Source organism: Balaenoptera borealis (assembly GCF_965194805.1).
Source record: "Balaenoptera borealis genome assembly, chromosome: 10".
Taxonomy (NCBI): domain Eukaryota; kingdom Metazoa; phylum Chordata; class Mammalia; order Artiodactyla; family Balaenopteridae; genus Balaenoptera; species Balaenoptera borealis.
In genome coordinates, this window is record NC_138874.1 from 29,121,662 (window position 1) to 29,143,629 (window position 21,968).

Consider the following 21,968-nt stretch of genomic DNA (forward strand, 5'->3'; position numbering starts at 1 on the left):
GAGCATTGTGATGACAAGGGCCATGGCCAATTCTGATGACAGGTGTCCTCGGGCATTGTGATGACAGAGGTTATCTAGCATTGTGATGAAAGGTACCATGGATCACTGTAATAATAGGGGCCATGGAGCATTGTGATGATAAAGGCCATGGAGCATTTTAATGAAAAGTGTCATGGAGAATTGTGATGAGACGGGCATGGAGCATTATGATGACAAGAGTTCTGGAGCATTGCGTTGACAAGGGAATGGAGCATTGTGATTACAGGGACCATGGAGGAGAGTGATGACATCTGTCATGGAACATTGTGCTGACAGGGGCCATGGAGCATTGTAATGACAGGTATAATGTGGCATTGTAATGACAGGGGTCATAGAGCATTGTGATGAAATGGATCATGGAGCAATGTGATTACAGGGACCATGTAGCATTGCGAATGCATAGGCTATGGAGCATTGTGATGACAGGAGTCAAGGAGCATTGTGATGTAAGTGGTCATGGATCATTGTGATGACAAGTGTCCTGGACCATTGTGATGACACGGGTCATGGAGCATTGTGATGGCAAGGGCCATGGCGAATTGTGATGACATGTGTCTTGGGGCATTGTGATGACAGTGGTCATCTAGAATTGTGATAAAAGGTATCATGGAGCACTGTGATGACAGGGGCCATGGAGTATTGTAATGACAAGGCCATGGAACATTGTGATGACAAGTATCATGGAGCTTTGCGATGACACGAGCATTCATCATTATGATGACAAGAGTTCTGGAGCATTGTGATGACAAGGGCATGGAGCATTGTGATTACAGGGTCATGGAGCATTGTGATGACAACTGTCATGGAACATTGTGATGACAGGGTTCATGGAGCATTGTGATTAAAGGGGCCATGGAGCATTTTGATGACAAGGGCAGGCGAACATTTTGATTACATTGGTAATGGAGCATTGTGATGACATGGGCAGGGAACATTGTGAAGACAGGTGTAATGGAACATTGTGATTACAGGGGACATGGAGCATTTTGATGACATGGGCAGGCAACATTGTGATGACAGGTGTCATGGAGCATTGGGATGACAATTGTCATGGAACGTTGTGCTGACAGGGATCATGGAGCATTGTGATGAGACGGTCATTGGAGCATTGTGATGACAGGCGTACTGGAGCCTTCTGAGGAAAGGTGTCATGAGTCATTGTGATTACAGCGATCATGAACATTGTGATGACAGTGGTCATGGAGCATTGTAATGACAGGGGCCATGGAGCATTGTGATGACAGGGGTCATGGGGCATTGTGATGACAGTGGTCATGGAGCATTGTGATGAAAGGGGTCATGGGGCATTGTGATCACAGGGGCCATGTATAATTGTGATGACAAAGACCATGGAGCATTGTGATGACAGTTGTCATGGAGCATTGTGTTGAAAGGGGCATGGAGCATTGTGACGACAATGGTCATGGAGCATTGTGATGACTGGTATCATGGAGCATTGTTCTGAAAAAGGTCATGGGGCAGTGTAATGACAAGTATCATGGAGGATGTGATGAAAGGAATCATGGAGCATTGTGATTAAATGGATCATGAGGCATTTTGATGACAAGAGTCATGGAACATTGTGATGACAGGGCTAATGGAGCATTGTGATGACAAGGGCTATGGAGCATTGTGATGACTGGGGTCATGGAGCATTGTGATGAAAGGGGTCATGGATCACTACGATGACATGGGTAATGGAGCCTTGTGATGATATGAGCATGGAGCATTGTGATGACAGGGGCCAGGGAGCATTGAGATGATAAGGGCAGGGAACATTGTGATGACAGCAGTCATGGATCATTGTGATGATACCTGTCATGGAACATTGTGCTGACACGGGCTATAGAGCATTGTGATGACAGGTGTCATGTGGCATTGTGATGACAGTGGTCATAGAGCATTGTGATGACAGGGGTCAAGGAGCATTGTGATGAAAGTGGTCATGGAGCACTGTGATGACTCGGGCATGGAGAATTATGATGACAAGAGTTCTGGATCATTGTGATGACAAGGGTATGGAGCATTGTGATTACAGGGGACCAGGAGAATTGTGATTACATGGGCAGTGAATATTGTGATGACAGGGGTCATGGAGCACTGTGATGACTAGTGTCATGGAACATTGGGAGGACAGGGATCATGGAGCATTGTGATAAGAGTGGCCTTGGAGCATTATGATGATAGGCATCATGGGGCATTGTGATGACAGCGGTCTTGGAGCATTGTGATGAAAGGGATCATGGAGCAATGTGATTACAGGAGCCATGGAGCATTGTGAATGCATAGGCCATGGAGCAATGAAATGACAGGGGTCAAGGAGCATTGTGATGTAAGTTGTCATGGAGCATTGTGATGACAAGTGTCCATGAACATTGTGATGACATGGATCATGGATCATTGTGATGACAAGGGCCATGGCGAATTGTGATGACAGGTGTCATGGGGCATTGTGATGACAGTGGTCATCTAGAATTGTGAGGAAAGGTAACATGAAGCACTGTGATAACAGGGGCCATGGAGCATTGTGATGACAAAGGCCATGGAGCATTTTGGTGACAATTGTCATGGAGCATTGTGATGAGACGGGCATGGAGCATTATGATGCCAAGCGTTCTGGAGCATTGTGGTGACAAGGGCATGGAGCATAGTGATGACAAGAGTTCTGGAGCATTGTGATGAAAAGGGTATGGAGCACTGTGATTACAGGGGACCAGGAGCATTGTGATTACATGGGCAGTGAATATTGTGATGACAGGCGTTCATGGAGCACTGTGATGACAAGTGTCATTGAACATTGTGATGACAGGGTTCATGGAGCATTGTGATGAGAGGGCCCTTGGAGCATTATGATGATAGGCGTCATGGGATATTGTGATGAGAGTGGTCATAGAACATTGTGATGAAAGGGATCATGGAGCAATGTGCTTACAGGAGCCATGGAGCATTGTGAATGCATAGGCCATGGAGCAATGAAATGACAGGGGTCAAGGAGCATTGTGATGTAAGTTGTCATGGAGCATTGTGATGACAAGTGTCCATGAACATTGTGATGACATAGTTCATGGAGCATTGTGATGACAAGTGCCATGGCGAATTGTGATGACAGGTGTCATGGGGCATTGTGATGACAGTGGTCATGTAGAACTGTAATGAAAGGTATCATGGAGGACTCTGACGACAGGGGCCGTGGAGCACTGTGATGACAGTGGTCATTTAGAATTGTGACGAAATATACCAGGGAGCATTGTGATGACAGGGGTCATGGATCACCGCAATTATAGGGGCCAGGGAGCATTGTGAATACAAAGATCATGGAGCATTGAGATGACGGGGTCATGGATCATTGTGATGACAAGGGTCCTGGAACCTTGTGATGACACGGTTCATGGAGCATTGTGATGACAAGGTTCTTCAAGCATTGTGATGACACGGGCATGGAGCATTATGATGACAAGAGTCCTGGAGCATTGTGATGAAAAGGGTATGGAGCACTGTGATTACAGGAGACCAGGAGCATTGTGATTACATGGGCAGTGAATATTGTGATGACAGGGGTTCATGGAGCACTGTGATGACAAGTGTCATGGAACATTGTGATGACAGGGTTCATGGAGCATTGTGATGAGAGGGGCCTTGGAGCATTATGATGATACGCGTCATGCGGCCTTGTGATGACAGCGGTCTTGGAGCATTGTGATGAAAGGGATCATGGAGCAATGTGATTACAGGGCTCATGGAGCCTTTTGAATGCTTAGGCCATGGAGCAGTGTGATGACAGGGGTCATGGAGCATTGTGATGAATGTGGTCATAGTTCATTGTGATGATAAGTGTCCAGGAACATTGTGATGACATGGATCATGGAGCATTGTGATGACAAGGGCCATGGCGAATTGTGATGACAGGTGTCATGGGGCCTTGTGATGACAGTGGTCATCTAGAATTGTGATGAAAGGTAACATGGAGCACTATGATAACAGGGGCCATGGAGCATTGTGATGACAAAGGCCATGGAGCATTTTGATGACAAGTGTCATGGAGCATTGTGATGAGACGGGCATGGAGCATTATGATGCCCAGAGTTCTGGAGCATTGTGGTGACAAGGGCATGGAGCATTGTGATGACAATGGCCATGGCCAATTCTGATGACAGGTGTCCTCGGGCATTGTGATGACAGAGGTTATCTAGCATTGTGATGAAAGGTACCATGGATCACTATGATAATAGGGGCCATGGAGCATTGTGATGATAAAGGCCATGGAGCATTTTAATGAAAAGTGTCATGGAGAATTGTGATGAGACGGGCATGGAGCATTATGATGACAAGAGTTCTGGAGCATTGCGTTGACAAGGGAATGGAGCATTGTGATTACAGGGACCATGGAGGAGAGTGATGACATCTGTCATGGAACATTGTGCTGACAGGGGCCATGGAGCATTGTGATGACAGGTATAATGTGGCATTGTAATGACAGGGGTCATAGAGCATTGTGATGAAATGGATCATGGAGCAATGTGATTACAGGGACCACGTAGCATTGCGAATGCATAGGCTATGGAGCATTGTGATGACAGGAGTCAAGGAGCATTGTGATGTAAGTGGTCATGGATCATTGTGATGACAAGTGTCCTGGACCATTGTGATGACACGGGTCATGGAGCATTGTGATGGCAAGGGCCATGGCGAATTGTGATGACATGTGTCTTGGGGCATTGTGATGACAGTGGTCATCTAGGATTGTGATAAAAGGTATCATGGAGCACTGTGATGACAGGGGCCATGGAGTATTGTAATGACAAGGCCAGGGAACATTGTGATGACAAGTATCATGGAGCTTTGCGATGACACGAGCATTCATCATTATGATGACAAGAGTTCTGGAGCATTGTGATGACAAGGGCATGGAGCATTGTGATTACAGGGTCATGGAGCATTGTGATGACAACTGTCATGGAACATTGTGATGACAGGGTTCATGGAGCATTGTGATTAAAGGGGCCATGGAGCATTTTGATGACAAGGGCAGGCGAACATTTTGATTACATTGGTAATGGAGCATTGTGATGACATGGGCAGGGAACATTGTGAAGACAGGTGTAATGGAACATTGTGATTACAGGGGACATGGAGCATTTTGATGACATGGGCAGGCAACATTGTGATGACAGGTGTCATGGAGCATTGTGATGACAATTGTCATGGAACGTTGTGCTGACAGGGATCATGGAGCATTGTGATGAGACGGTCATTGGAGCATTGTGATGACAGGCGTACTGGAGCCTTCTGAGGAAAGGTGTCATGAGTCATTGTGATTACAGCGATCATGGAACATTGTGATGACAGTGGTCATGGAGCATTGTAATGACAGGGGCCATGGAGCATTGTGATGACAGGGGTCATGGGGCATTGTGATGACAGTGGTCATGGAGCATTGTGATGAAAGGGGTCATGGAGCACTGTGATCACAGGGGCCATGTATAATTGTGATGACAAAGACCATGGAGCATTGTGATGACAGTTGTCATGGAGCATTGTGTTGAAAGGGGCATGGAGCATTGTGACGACAATGGTCATGGAGCATTGTGATGACTGGTATCATGGAGCATTGTTCTGAAAAAGGTCATGGGGCAGTGTAATGACAAGTATCATGGAGGATGTGATGAAAGGAGTCATGGAGCATTGTGATTAAATGGATCATGAGGCATTTTGATGACAAGAGTCATGGAACATTGTGATGACAGGGCTAATGGAGCATTGTGATGACAAGAGCTATGGAGCATTGTGATGACTGGGGTCATGGAGCATTGTGATGAAAGGGCTCATGGATCACTACGATGACATGGGTAATGGAGCATTGTGATGATATGAGCATGGAGCATTGTGATGACAGGGGCCAGGGAGCATTGAGAATGACAAGGGCAGGGAACATTGTGATGACAGCAGTCATGGATCATTGTGATGATACCTGTCATGGAACATTGTGCTGACAGGGGCTATAGAGCATTGTGATGACAGGTGTCATGTGGCATTGTGATGACAGTGGTCATAGAGCATTGTGATGACAGGGGTCAAGGAGCATTGTGATGAAAGTGGTCATGGAGCACTGTGATGACACGGGGATGGAGCATTATGATGACAAGAGTTCTGGAGCATTGTGATGACAAGGGTATGGAGCATTGAGATTACAGGGGACCAGGAGCATTGTGATTACATGGGCAGTGAATATTGTGATGACAGGGGTCATGGAGCACTGTGATGACTAGTGTCATGGAACATTGTGATGACAGGGATCATGGAGCATTGTGATGAGAGGGGCCTTGGAGCATTATGATGATAGGCGTCATGGGGCATTGTGATGATAGCGGTCTTGGAGCATTGTGATGAAAGGGATCATGGAGCAATGTGATTACAGGAGCCATGGAGCATTGTGAATGCATAGGCCATGGAGCAATGGAATGACAGGGGTCAAGGAGCATTGGGATGTAAGTTGTCATGGAGCATTGTGATGACTATTGTCCATGAACATTGTGATGACATGGTTCATGGAGCATTGTGATGACAGGTGTCATGTGGAATTGTGATGAGAGCGGTCATATAGAATTGTGATGAAAGGTATCAGGGAGGACTCTGATGACAGGGGCCGTGGAGCACTGTGATGACAGTGGTCATCTAGAATTGTGATGAAATATACCAGGGAGCATTGTGATGACAGGGGTCATGGATCACCGCAATTATAGGGGCCATGGAGCATTGTGAATACAAAGATCATGGAGCATTGAGATGACAGGGGTCATGGATCATTGTGATGACAAGGGTCCTGGAACCTTGTGATGACACGGTTCATGGAGCATTGTGATGACAAGGTTCTTCAAGCATTGTGATGACACGGGCATGGAGCATTATGATGACAAGAGTTCTGGAGCATTGTGATGACAAGGGTATGGAGCACTATGATTACAGGGGACCACGAGCATTGTGATTACATGGGCAGTGAATATTGTGATGACAGGGGTCATGGAGCACTGTGATGACTAGAGTCCTGGAATATTGTGATGAAAGGGATCATGGAGCATTGTGATGAGAGGGGCCTTAGAGCATTATGATGATAGGCGTCATGGGGCATTGTGATGACAGCGGTCTTGGAGCATTGTGATGAAAGGGATCATGGAGCAATGTGCTTACAGGAGCCATGGAGCATTGTGAATGCATAGGCCATGGAGCAATGAAATGACAGGGGTCAAGGAGCATTGTGATGTAAGTTGTCATGGAGCTTTGTGATGACAAGTGCCATGGCGAATTGTGATGACAGGTGTCATGGGGCATTGTGATGACAGTGGTCATGTAGAATTGTAATGAAAGGTATCATGGAGGACTCTGACGACAGGGGCCGTGGAGCACTGTGATGACAGTGGTCATCTAGAATTGTGACGAAATATACCAGGGAGCATTGTGATGACAGGGGTCATGGATCACCGCAATTATAGGGGCCAGGGAGCATTGTGAATACAAAGATCATGGAGCATTGAGATGACAGGGGTCATGGATCATTGTGATGACAAGGGTCCTGGAACCTTGTGATGACACGGTTCATGGAGCATTGTGATGACAAGGTTCTTCAAGCATTGTGATGACACGGGCATGGAGCATTATGATGACAAGAGTTCTGGAGCATTGTGATGAAAAGGGTATGGAGCACTGTGATTACAGGAGACCAGGAGCATTGTGATTACATGGGCAGTGAATATTGTGATGACAGGGGTTCATGGAGCACTGTGATGACAAGTGTCATGGAACATTGTGATGACAGGGTTCATGGAGCATTGTGATGAGAGGGGCCTTGGAGCATTATGATGATACGCGTCATGCGGCCTTGTGATGACAGCGATCTTGGAGCATTGTGATGAAAGGGATCATGGAGCAATGTGATTACAGGGCCCATGGAGCATTTTGAATGCATAGGCCATGGAGCAGTGTGATGACAGGGGTCATGGAGCATTGTGATGAATGTGGTCATAGTTCATTGTGATGATAAGTGTCCAGGAACATTGTGATGACATGGATCATGGAGCATTGTGATGACAAGGGCCATGGCGAATTGTGATGACAGGTGTCATGGGGCCTTGTGATGACAGTGGTCATCTAGAATTTTGATGAAAGGTAACATGGAGCACTATGATAACAGGGGCCATGGAGCATTGTGATGACAAAGGCCATGGAGCATTTTGATGAAAAGTGTCATGGAGCATTGTGATGAGACGGGCATGGAGCATTATGATGCCTAGAGTTCTGGAGCATTGTGGTGACAAGGGCATGGAGCATTGTGATGACAAGGGCCATGGCCAATTCTGATGACAGGTGTCCTCGGGCATTGTGATGACAGAGGTTATCTAGCATTGTGATGAAAGGTACCATGGATCACTATGATAATAGGGGCCATGGAGCATTGTGATGATAAAGGCCATGGAGCATTTTAATGAAAAGTGTCATGGAGAATTGTGATGAGACGGGCATGGAGCATTATGATGACAAGAGTTCTGGAGCATTGCGTTGACAAGGGAATGGAGCATTGTGATTACAGGGACCATGGAGGAGAGTGATGACATCTGTCATGGAACATTGTGCTGACAGGGGCCATGGAGCATTGTGATGACAGGTATAATGTGGCATTGTAATGACAGGGGTCATAGAGCATTGTGATGAAATGGATCATGGAGCAATGTGATTACAGGGACCATGTAGCATTGCGAATGCATAGGCTATGGAGCATTGTGATGACAGGAGTCAAGGAGCATTGTGATGTAAGTGGTCATGGATCATTGTGATGACAAGTGTCCTGGACCATTGTGATGACACGGGTCATGGAGCATTGTGATGGCAAGGGCCATGGCGAATTGTGATGACATGTGTCTTGGGGCATTGTGATGACAGTGGTCATCTAGAATTGTGATAAAAGGTATCATGGAGCACTGTGATGACAGGGGCCATGGAGTATTGTAATGATAAGGCCATGGAACATTGTGATGACAAGTATCATGGAGCTTTGCGATGACACGAGCATTCATCATTATGATGACAAGAGTTCTGGAGCATTGTGATGACAAGGGCATGGAGCATTGTGATTACAGGGTCATGGAGCATTGTGATGACAACTGTCATGGAACATTGTGATGACAGGGTTCATGGAGCATTGTGATTAAAGGGGCCATGGAGCATTTTGATGACAAGGGCAGGCGAACATTTTGATTACATTGGTAATGGAGTATTGTGATGACATGGGCAGGGAACATTGTGAAGACAGGTGTAATGGAACATTGTGATTACAGGGGACATGGAGCATTTTGATGACATGGGCAGGCAACATTGTGATGACAGGTGTCATGGAGCATTGGGATGACAATTGTCATGGAACGTTGTGCTGACAGGGATCATGGAGCATTGTGATGAGACGGTCATTGGAGCATTGTGATGACAGGCGTACTGGAGCCTTCTGAGGAAAGGTGTCATGAGTCATTGTGATTACAGCGATCATGAACATTGTGATGACAGTGGTCATGGAGCATTGTAATGACAGGGGCCATGGAGCATTGTGATGACAGGGGTCATGGGGCATTGTGATGACAGTGGTCATGGAGCATTGTGATGAAAGGGGTCATGGGGCATTGTGATCACAGGGGCCATGTATAATTGTGATGACAAAGACCATGGAGCATTGTGATGACAGTTGTCATGGAGCATTGTGTTGAAAGGGGCATGGAGCATTGTGACGACAATGGTCATGGAGCATTGTGATGACTGGTATCATGGAGCATTGTTCTGAAAAAGGTCATGGGGCAGTGTAATGACAAGTATCATGGAGGATGTGATGAAAGGAATCATGGAGCATTGTGATTAAATGGATCATGAGGCATTTTGATGACAAGAGTCATGGAACATTGTGATGACAGGGCTAATGGAGCATTGTGATGACAAGGGCTATGGAGCATTGTGATGACTGGGGTCATGCAGCATTGTGATGAAAGGGGTCATGGATCACTACGATGACATGGGTAATGGAGCCTTGTGATGATATGAGCATGGAGCATTGTGATGACAGGGGCCAGGGAGCATTGAGATGATAAGGGCAGGGAACATTGTGATGACAGCAGTCATGGATCATTGTGATGATACCTGTCATGGAACATTGTGCTGACACGGGCTATAGAGCATTGTGATGACAGGTGTCATGTGGCATTGTGATGACAGTGGTCATAGAGCATTGTGATGACAGGGGTCAAGGAGCATTGTGATGAAAGTGGTCATGGAGCACTGTGATGACTCGGGCATGGAGAATTATGATGACAAGAGTTCTGGATCATTGTGATGACAAGGGTATGGAGCATTGTGATTACAGGGGACCAGGAGAATTGTGATTACATGGGCAGTGAATATTGTGATGACAGGGGTCATGGAGCACTGTGATGACTAGTGTCATGGAACATTGGGAGGACAGGGATCATGGAGCATTGTGATAAGAGTGGCCTTGGAGCATTATGATGATAGGCATCATGGGGCATTGTGATGACAGCGGTCTTGGAGCATTGTGATGAAAGGGATCATGGAGCAATGTGATTACAGGAGCCATGGAGCATTGTGAATGCATAGGCCATGGAGCAATGAAATGACAGGGGTCAAGGAGCATTGTGATGTAAGTTGTCATGGAGCATTGTGATGACAAGTGTCCATGAACATTGTGATGACATGGATCATGGATCATTGTGATGACAAGGGCCATGGCGAATTGTGATGACAGGTGTCATGGGGCATTGTGATGACAGTGGTCATCTAGAATTGTGAGGAAAGGTAACATGAAGCACTGTGATAACAGGGGCCATGGAGCATTGTGATGACAAAGGCCATGGAGCATTTTGGTGACAATTGTCATGGAGCATTGTGATGAGACGGGCATGGAGCATTATGATGCCAAGCGTTCTGGAGCATTGTGGTGACAAGGGCATGGAGCATAGTGATGACAAGAGTTCTGGAGCATTGTGATGAAAAGGGTATGGAGCACTGTGATTACAGGGGACCAGGAGCATTGTGATTACATGGGCAGTGAATATTGTGATGACAGGCGTTCATGGAGCACTGTGATGACAAGTGTCATTGAACATTGTGATGACAGGGTTCATGGAGCATTGTGATGAGAGGGCCCTTGGAGCATTATGATGATAGGCGTCATGGGATATTGTGATGAGAGTGGTCATAGAACATTGTGATGAAAGGGATCATGGAGCAATGTGCTTACAGGAGCCATGGAGCATTGTGAATGCATAGGCCATGGAGCAATGAAATGACAGGGGTCAAGGAGCATTGTGATGTAAGTTGTCATGGAGCATTGTGATGACAAGTGTCCATGAACATTGTGATGACATAGTTCATGGAGCATTGTGATGACAAGTGCCATGGCGAATTGTGATGACAGGTGTCATGGGGCATTGTGATGACAGTGGTCATGTAGAACTGTAATGAAAGGTATCATGGAGGACTCTGACGACAGGGGCCGTGGAGCACTGTAATGACAGTGGTCATTTAGAATTGTGACGAAATATACCAGGGAGCATTGTGATGACAGGGGTCATGGATCACCGCAATTATAGGGGCCAGGGAGCATAGTGAATACAAAGATCATGGAGCATTGAGATGACGGGGTCATGGATCATTGTGATGACAAGGGTCCTGGAACCTTGTGATGACACGGTTCATGGAGCATTGTGATGACAAGGTTCTTCAAGCATTGTGATGACACGGGCATGGAGCATTATGATGACAAGAGTCCTGGAGCATTGTGATGAAAAGGGTATGGAGCACTGTGATTACAGGAGACCAGGAGCATTGTGATTACATGGGCAGTGAATATTGTGATGACAGGGGTTCATGGAGCACTGTGATGACAAGTGTCATGGAACATTGTGATGACAGGGTTCATGGAGCATTGTGATGAGAGGGGCCTTGGAGCATTATGATGATACGCGTCATGCGGCCTTGTGATGACAGCGGTCTTGGAGCATTGTGATGAAAGGGATCATGGAGCAATGTGATTACAGGGCCCATGGAGCCTTTTGAATGCTTAGGCCATGGAGCAGTGTGATGACAGGGGTCATGGAGCATTGTGATGAATGTGGTCATAGTTCATTGTGATGATAAGTGTCCAGGAACATTGTGATGACATGGATCATGGAGCATTGTGATGACAAGGGCCATGGCGAATTGTGATGACAGGTGTCATGGGGCCTTGTGATGACAGTGGTCATCTAGAATTGTGATGAAAGGTAACATGGAGCACTATGATAACAGGGGCCATGGAGCATTGTGATGACAAAGGCCATGGAGCATTTTGATGACAAGTGTCATGGAGCATTGTGATGAGACGGGCATGGAGCATTATGATGCTCAGAGTTCTGGAGCATTGTGGTGACAAGGGCATGGAGCATTGTGATGACAATGGCCATGGCCAATTCTGATGACAGGTGTCCTCGGGCATTGTGATGACAGAGGTTATCTAGCATTGTGATGAAAGGTACCATGGATCACTATGATAATAGGGGCCATGGAGCATTGTGATGATAAAGGCCATGGAGCATTTTAATGAAAAGTGTCATGGAGAATTGTGATGAGACGGGCATGGAGCATTATGATGACAAGAGTTCTGGAGCATTGCGTTGACAAGGGAATGGAGCATTGTGATTACAGGGACCATGGAGGAGAGTGATGACATCTGTCATGGAACATTGTGCTGACAGGGGCCATGGAGCATTGTGATGACAGGTATAATGTGGCATTGTAATGACAGGGGTCATAGAGCATTGTGATGAAATGGATCATGGAGCAATGTGATTACAGGGACCACGTAGCATTGCGAATGCATAGGCTATGGAGCATTGTGATGACAGGAGTCAAGGAGCATTGTGATGTAAGTGGTCATGGATCATTGTGATGACAAGTGTCCTGGACCATTGTGATGACACGGGTCATGGAGCATTGTGATGGCAAGGGCCATGGCGAATTGTGATGACATGTGTCTTGGGGCATTGTGATGACAGTGGTCATCTAGGATTGTGATAAAAGGTATCATGGAGCACGGTGATGACAGGGGCCATGGAGTATTGTAATGACAAGGCCAGGGAACATTGTGATGACAAGTATCATGGAGCTTTGCGATGACACGAGCATTCATCATTATGATGACAAGAGTTCTGGAGCATTGTGATGACAAGGGCATGGAGCATTGTGATTACAGGGTCATGGAGCATTGTGATGACAACTGTCATGGAACATTGTGATGACAGGGTTCATGGAGCATTGTGATTAAAGGGGCCATGGAGCATTTTGATGACAAGGGCAGGCGAACATTTTGATTACATTGGTAATGGAGCATTGTGATGACATGGGCAGGGAACATTGTGAAGACAGGTGTAATGGAACATTGTGATTACAGGGGACATGGAGCATTTTGATGACATGGGCAGGCAACATTGTGATGACAGGTGTCATGGAGCATTGTGATGACAATTGTCATGGAACGTTGTGCTGACAGGGATCATGGAGCATTGTGATGAGACGGTCATTGGAGCATTGTGATGACAGGCGTACTGGAGCCTTCTGAGGAAAGGTGTCATGAGTCATTGTGATTACAGCGATCATGGAACATTGTGATGACAGTGGTCATGGAGCATTGTAATGACAGGGGCCATGGAGCATTGTGATGACAGGGGTCATGGGGCATTGTGATGACAGTGGTCATGGAGCATTGTGATGAAAGGGGTCATGGAGCACTGTGATCACAGGGGCCATGTATAATTGTGATGACAAAGACCATGGAGCATTGTGATGACAGTTGTCATGGAGCATTGTGTTGAAAGGGGCATGGAGCATTGTGACGACAATGGTCATGGAGCATTGTGATTACTGGTATCATGGAGCATTGTTCTGAAAAAGGTCATGGGGCAGTGTAATGACAAGTATCATGGAGGATGTGATGAAAGGAGTCATGGAGCATTGTGATTAAATGGATCATGAGGCATTTTGATGACAAGAGTCATGGAACATTGTGATGACAGGGCTAATGGAGCATTGTGATGACAAGAGCTATGGAGCATTGTGATGACTGGGGTCATGGAGCATTGTGATGAAAGGGGTCATGGATCACTACGATGACATGGGTAATGGAGCATTGTGATGATATGAGCATGGAGCATTGTGATGACAGGGGCCAGGGAGCATTGAGAATGACAAGGGCAGGGAACATTGTGATGACAGCAGTCATGGATCATTGTGATGATACCTGTCATGGAACATTGTGCTGACAGGGGCTATAGAGCATTGTGATGACAGGTGTCATGTGGCATTGTGATGACAGTGGTCATAGAGCATTGTGATGACAGGGGTCAAGGAGCATTGTGATGAAAGTGGTCATGGAGCACTGTGATGACACGGGGATGGAGCATTGTGATGACAAGGGTATGGAGCATTGAGATTACAGGGGACCAGGAGCATTGTGATTACATGGGCAGTGAATATTGTGATGACAGGGGTCATGGAGCACTGTGATGACTAGTGTCATGGAACATTGTGATGACAGGGTTCATGGAGCATTGTGATGAGAGGGGCCTTGGAGCATTATGATGATAGGCGTCATGGGGCATTGTGATGATAGCGGTCTTGGAGCATTGTGATGAAAGGGATCATGGAGCAATGTGATTACAGGAGCCATGGAGCATTGTGAATGCATAGGCCATGGAGCAATGGAATGACAGGGGTCAAGGAGCATTGGGATGTAAGTTGTCATGGAGCATTGTGATGACTATTGTCCATGAACATTGTGATGACATGGTTCATGGAGCATTGTGATGACAGGTGTCATGTGGAATTGTGATGAGAGCGGTCATATAGAATTGTGATGAAAGGTATCAGGGAGGACTCTGATGACAGGGGCCGTGGAGCACTGTGATGACAGTGGTCATCTAGAATTGTGATGAAATATACCAGGGAGCATTGTGATGACAGGGGTCATGGATCACCGCAATTATAGGGGCCATGGAGCATTGTGAATACAAAGATCATGGAGCATTGAGATGACAGGGGTCATGGATCATTGTGATGACAAGGGTCCTGGAACCTTGTGATGACACGGTTCATGGAGCATTGTGATGACAAGGTTCTTCAAGCATTGTGATGACACGGGCATGGAGCATTATGATGACAAGAGTTCTGGAGCATTGTGATGACAAGGGTATGGAGCACTATGATTACAGGGGACCACGAGCATTGTGATTACATGGGCAGTGAATATTGTGATGACAGGGGTCATGGAGCACTGTGATGACTAGAGTCCTGGAATATTGTGATGAAAGGGATCATGGAGCATTGTGATGAGAGGGGCCTTAGAGCATTATGATGATAGGCGTCATGGGGCATTGTGATGACAGCGGTCTTGGAGCATTGTGATGAAAGGGATCATGGAGCAATGTGCTTACAGGAGCCATGGAGCATTGTGAATGCATAGGCCATGGAGCAATGAAATGACAGGGGTCAAGGAGCATTGTGATGTAAGTTGTCATGGAGCATTGTGATGACAAGTGCCATGGCGAATTGTGATGACAGGTGTCATGGGGCATTGTGATGACAGTGGTCATGTAGAATTGTAATGAAAGGTATCATGGAGGACTCTGACGACAGGGGCCGTGGAGCACTGTGATGACAGTGGTCATCTAGAATTGTGACGAAATATACCAGGGAGCATTGTGATGACAGGGGTCATGGATCACCGCAATTATAGGGGCCAGGGAGCATTGTGAATACAAAGATCATGGAGCATTGAGATGACAGGGGTCATGGATCATTGTGATGACAAGGGTCCTGGAACCTTGTGATGACACGGTTCATGGAGCATTGTGATGACAAGGTTCTTCAAGCATTGTGATGACACGGGCATGGAGCATTATGATGACAAGAGTTCTGGAGCATTGTGATGAAAAGGGTATGGAGCACTGTGATTACAGGAGACCAGGAGCATTGTGATTACATGGGCAGTGAATATTGTGATGACAGGGGTTCATGGAGCACTGTGATGACAAGTGTCATGGAACATTGTGATGACAGGGTTCATGGAGCATTGTGATGAGAGGGGCCTTGGAGCATTATGATGATACGCGTCATGCGGCCTTGTGATGACAGCGGTCTTGGAGCATTGTGATGAAAGGGATCATGGAGCAATGTGATTACAGGGCCCATGGAGCATTTTGAATGCATAGGCCATGGAGCAGTGTGATGACAGGGGTCATGGAGCATTGTGATGAATGTGGTCATAGTTCATTGTGATGATAAGTGTCCAGGAACATTGTGATGACATGGATCATGGAGCATTGTGATGACAAGGGCCATGGCGAATTGTGATGACAGGTGTCATGGGGCCTTGTGATGACAGTGGTCATCTAGAATTTTGATGAAAGGTAACATGGAGCACTATGATAACAGGGGCCATGGAGCATTGTGATGACAAAGGCCATGGAGCATTTTGATGAAAAGTGTCATGGAGCATTGTGATGAGACGGGCATGGAGCATTATGATGCCTAGAGTTCTGGAGCATTGTGGTGACAAGGGCATGGAGCATTGTGATGACAAGGGCCATGGCCAATTCTGATGACAGGTGTCCTCGGGCATTGTGATGACAGAGGTTATCTAGCATTGTGATGAAAGGTACCATGGATCACTATGATAATAGGGGCCATGGAGCATTGTGATGATAAAGGCCATGGAGCATTTTAATGAAAAGTGTCATGGAGAATTGTGATGAGACGGGCATGGAGCATTATGATGACAAGAGTTCTGGAGCATTGCGTTGACAAGGGAATGGAGCATTGTGATTACAGGGACCATGGAGGAGAGTGATGACATCTGTCATGGAACATTGTGCTGACAGGGGCCATGGAGCATTGTGATGACAGGTATAATGTGGCATTGTAATGACAGGGGTCATAGAGCATTGTGATGAAATGGATCATGGAGCAATGTGATTACAGGGACCATGTAGCATTGCGAATGCATAGGCTATGGAGCATTGTGATGACAGGAGTCAAGGAGCATTGTGATGTAAGTGGTCATGGATCATTGTGATGACAAGTGTCCTGGACCATTGTGATGACACGGGTCATGGAGCATTGTGATGGCAAGGGCCATGGCGAATTGTGATGACATGTGTCTTGGGGCATTGTGATGACAGTGGTCATCTAGAATTGTGATAAAAGGTATCATGGAGCACTGTGATGACAGGGGCCATGGAGTATTGTAATGACAAGGCCATAGAACATTGTGATGACAAGTATCATGGAGCTTTGCGATGACACGAGCATTCATCATTATGATGACAAGAGTTCTGGAGCATTGTGATGACAAGGGCATGGAGCATTGTGATTACAGGGTCATGGAGCATTGTGATGACAACTGTCATGGAACATTGTGATGACAGGGTTCATGGAGCATTGGGATTAAAGGGGCCATGGAGCATTTTGATGACAAGGGCAGGCGAACATTTTGATTACATTGGTAATGGAGCATTGTGATGACATGGGCAGGGAACATTGTGAAGACAGGTGTAATGGAACATTGTGATTACAGGGGACATGGAGCATTTTGATGACATGGGCAGGCAACATTGTGATGACAGGTGTCATGGAGCATTGTGATGACAATTGTCATGGAACGTTGTGCTGACAGGGATCATGGAGCATTGTGATGAGACGGTCATTGGAGCATTGTGATGACAGGCGTACTGGAGCCTTCTGAGGAAAGGTGTCATGAGTCATTGTGATTACAGCGATCATGAACATTGTGATGACAGTGGTCATGGAGCATTGTAATGACAGGGGCCATGGAGCATTGTGATGACAGGGGTCATGGGGCATTGTGATGACAGTGGTCATGGAGCATTGTGATGAAAGGGGTCATGGGGCATTGTGATCACAGGGGCCATGTATAATTGTGATGACAAAGACCATGGAGCATTGTGATGACAGTTGTCATGGAGCATTGTGTTGAAAGGGGCATGGAGCATTGTGACGACAATGGTCATGGAGCATTGTGATGACTGGTATCATGGAGCATTGTTCTGAAAAAGGTCATGGGGCAGTGTAATGACAAGTATCATGGAGGATGTGATGAAAGGAATCATGGAGCATTGTGATTAAATGGATCATGAGGCATTTTGATGACAAGAGTCATGGAACATTGTGATGACAGGGCTAATGGAGCATTGTGATGACAAGGGCTATGGAGCATTGTGATGACTGGGGTCATGGAGCATTGTGATGAAAGGGGTCATGGATCACTACGATGACATGGGTAATGGAGCCTTGTGATGATATGAGCATGGAGCATTGTGATGACAGGGGCCAGGGAGCATTGAGATGATAAGGGCAGGGAACATTGTGATGACAGCAGTCATGGATCATTGTGATGATACCTGTCATGGAACATTGTGCTGACACGGGCTATAGAGCATTGTGATGACAGGTGTCATGTGGCATTGTGATGACAGTGGTCATAGAGCATTGTGATGACAGGGGTCAAGGAGCATTGTGATGAAAGTGGTCATGGAGCACTGTGATGACTCGGGCATGGAGAATTATGATGACAAGAGTTCTGGATCATTGTGATGACAAGGGTATGGAGCATTGTGATTACAGGGGACCAGGAGAATTGTGATTACATGGGCAGTGAATATTGTGATGACAGGGGTCATGGAGCACTGTGATGACTAGTGTCATGGAACATTGGGAGGACAGGGATCATGGAGCATTGTGATAAGAGTGGCCTTGGAGCATTATGATGATAGGCATCATGGGGCATTGTGATGACAGCGGTCTTGGAGCATTGTGATGAAAGGGATCATGGAGCAATGTGATTACAGGAGCCATGGAGCATTGTGAATGCATAGGCCATGGAGCAATGAAATGACAGGGGTCAAGGAGCATTGTGATGTAAGTTGTCATGGAGCATTGTGATGACAAGTGTCCATGAACATTGTGATGACATGGATCATGGATCATTGTGATGACAAGGGCCATGGCGAATTGTGATGACAGGTGTCATGGGGCATTGTGATGACAGTGGTCATCTAGAATTGTGAGGAAAGGTAACATGAAGCACTGTGATAACAGGGGCCATGGAGCATTGTGATGACAAAGGCCATGGAGCATTTTGGTGACAATTGTCATGGAGCATTGTGATGAGACGGGCATGGAGCATTATGATGCCAAGCGTTCTGGAGCATTGTGGTGACAAGGGCATGGAGCATAGTGATGACAAGAGTTCTGGAGCATTGTGATGAAAAGGGTATGGAGCACTGTGATTACAGGGGACCAGGAGCATTGTGATTACATGGGCAGTGAATATTGTGATGACAGGCGTTCATGGAGCACTGTGATGACAAGTGTCATTGAACATTGTGATGACAGGGTTCATGGAGCATTGTGATGAGAGGGCCCTTGGAGCATTATGATGATAGGCGTCATGGGATATTGTGATGAGAGTGGTCATAGAACATTGTGATGAAAGGGATCATGGAGCAATGTGCTTACAGGAGCCATGGAGCATTGTGAATGCATAGGCCATGGAGCAATGAAATGACAGGGGTCAAGGAGCATTGTGATGTAAGTTGTCATGGAGCATTGTGATGACAAGTGTCCATGAACATTGTGATGACATAGTTCATGGAGCATTGTGATGACAAGTGCCATGGCGAATTGTGATGACAGGTGTCATGGGGCATTGTGATGACAGTGGTCATGTAGAACTGTAATGAAAGGTATCATGGAGGACTCTGACGACAGGGGCCGTGGAGCACTGTGATGACAGTGGTCATTTAGAATTGTGACGAAATATACCAGGGAGCATTGTGATGACAGGGGTCATGGATCACCGCAATTATAGGGGCCAGGGAGCATTGTGAATACAAAGATCATGGAGCATTGAGATGACGGGGTCATGGATCATTGTGATGACAAGGGTCCTGGAACCTTGTGATGACACGGTTCATGGAGCATTGTGATGACAAGGTTCTTCAAGCATTGTGATGACACGGGCATGGAGCATTATGATGACAAGAGTCCTGGAGCATTGTGATGAAAAGGGTATGGAGCACTGTGATTACAGGAGACCAGGAGCATTGTGATTACATGGGCAGTGAATATTGTGATGACAGGGGTTCATGGAGCACTGTGATGACAAGTGTCATGGAACATTGTGATGACAGGGTTCATGGAGCATTGTGATGAGAGGGGCCTTGGAGCATTATGATGATACGCGTCATGCGGCCTTGTGATGACAGCGGTCTTGGAGCATTGTGATGAAAGGGATCATGGAGCAATGTGATTACAGGGCCCATGGAGCATTTTGAATGCTTAGGCCATGGAGCAGTGTGATGACAGGGTTCATGGAGCATTGTGATGAATGTGGTCATAGTTCATTGTGATGATAAGTGTCCAGGAACATTGTGATGACATGGATCATGGAGCATTGTGATGACAAGGGCCATGGCGAATTGTGATGACAGGTGTCATGGGGCCTTGTGATGACAGTGGTCATCTAGAATTGTGATGAAAGGTAACATGGAGCACTATGATAACAGGGGCCATGGAGCATTGTGATGACAAAGGCCATGGAGCATTTTGATGACAAGTGTCATGGAGCATTGTGATGAGACGGGCATGGAGCATTATGATGCCCAGAGTTCTGGAGCATTGTGGTGACAAGGGCATGGAGCATTGTGATGACAAGGGCCATGGCCAATTCTGATGACAGGTGTCCTCGGGCATTGTGATGACAGAGGTTATCTAGCATTGTGATTAAAGGTACCATGGATCACTGTGATAATAGGGGCCATGGAGCATTGTGATGATAAAGGCCATGGAGCATTTTAATGAAAAGTGTCATGGAGAATTGTGATGAGACGGGCATGGAGCATTATGATGACAAGAGTTCTGGAGCATTGCGTTGACAAGGGAATGGAGCATTGTGATTACAGGGACCATGGAGGAGAGTGATGACATCTGTCATGGAACATTGTGCTGACAGGGGCCATGGAGCATTGTGATGACAGGTATAATGTGGCATTGTAATGACAGGGGTCATAGAGCATTGTGATGAAATGGATCATGGAGCAATGTGATTACAGGGACCAGGTAGCATTGCGAATGCATAGGCTATGGAGCATTGTGATGACAGGAGTCAAGGAGCATTGTGATGTAAGTGGTCATGGATCATTGTGATGACAAGTGTCCTGGACCATTGTGATGACACGGGTCATGGAGCATTGTGATGGCAAGGGCCATGGCGAATTGTGATGACATGTGTCTTGGGGCATTGTGATGACAGTGGTCATCTAGGATTGTGATAAAAGGTATCATGGAGCACTGTGATGACAGGGGCCATGGAGTATTGTAATGACAAGGCCATGGAACATTGTGATGACAAGTATCATGGAGCTTTGCGATGACACGAGCATTCATCATTATGATGACAAGAGTTCTGGAGCATTGTGATGACAAGGGCATGGAGCATTGTGATTACAGGGTCATGGAGCATTGTGATGACAACTGTCATGGAACATTGTGATGACAGGGTTCATGGAGCATTGTGATGAGACGGTCATTGGAGCATTGTGATGACAGGCGTACTGGAGCCTTCTGAGGAAAGGTGTCATGAGTCATTGTGATTACAGCGATCATGAACATTGTGATGACAGTGGTCATGGAGCATTGTAATGACAGGGGCCATGGAGCATTGTGATGACAGGGGTCATGGGGCATTGTGATGACAGTGGTCATGGAGCATTGTGATGAAAGGGGTCATGGGGCATTGTGATCACAGGGGCCATGTATAATTGTGATGA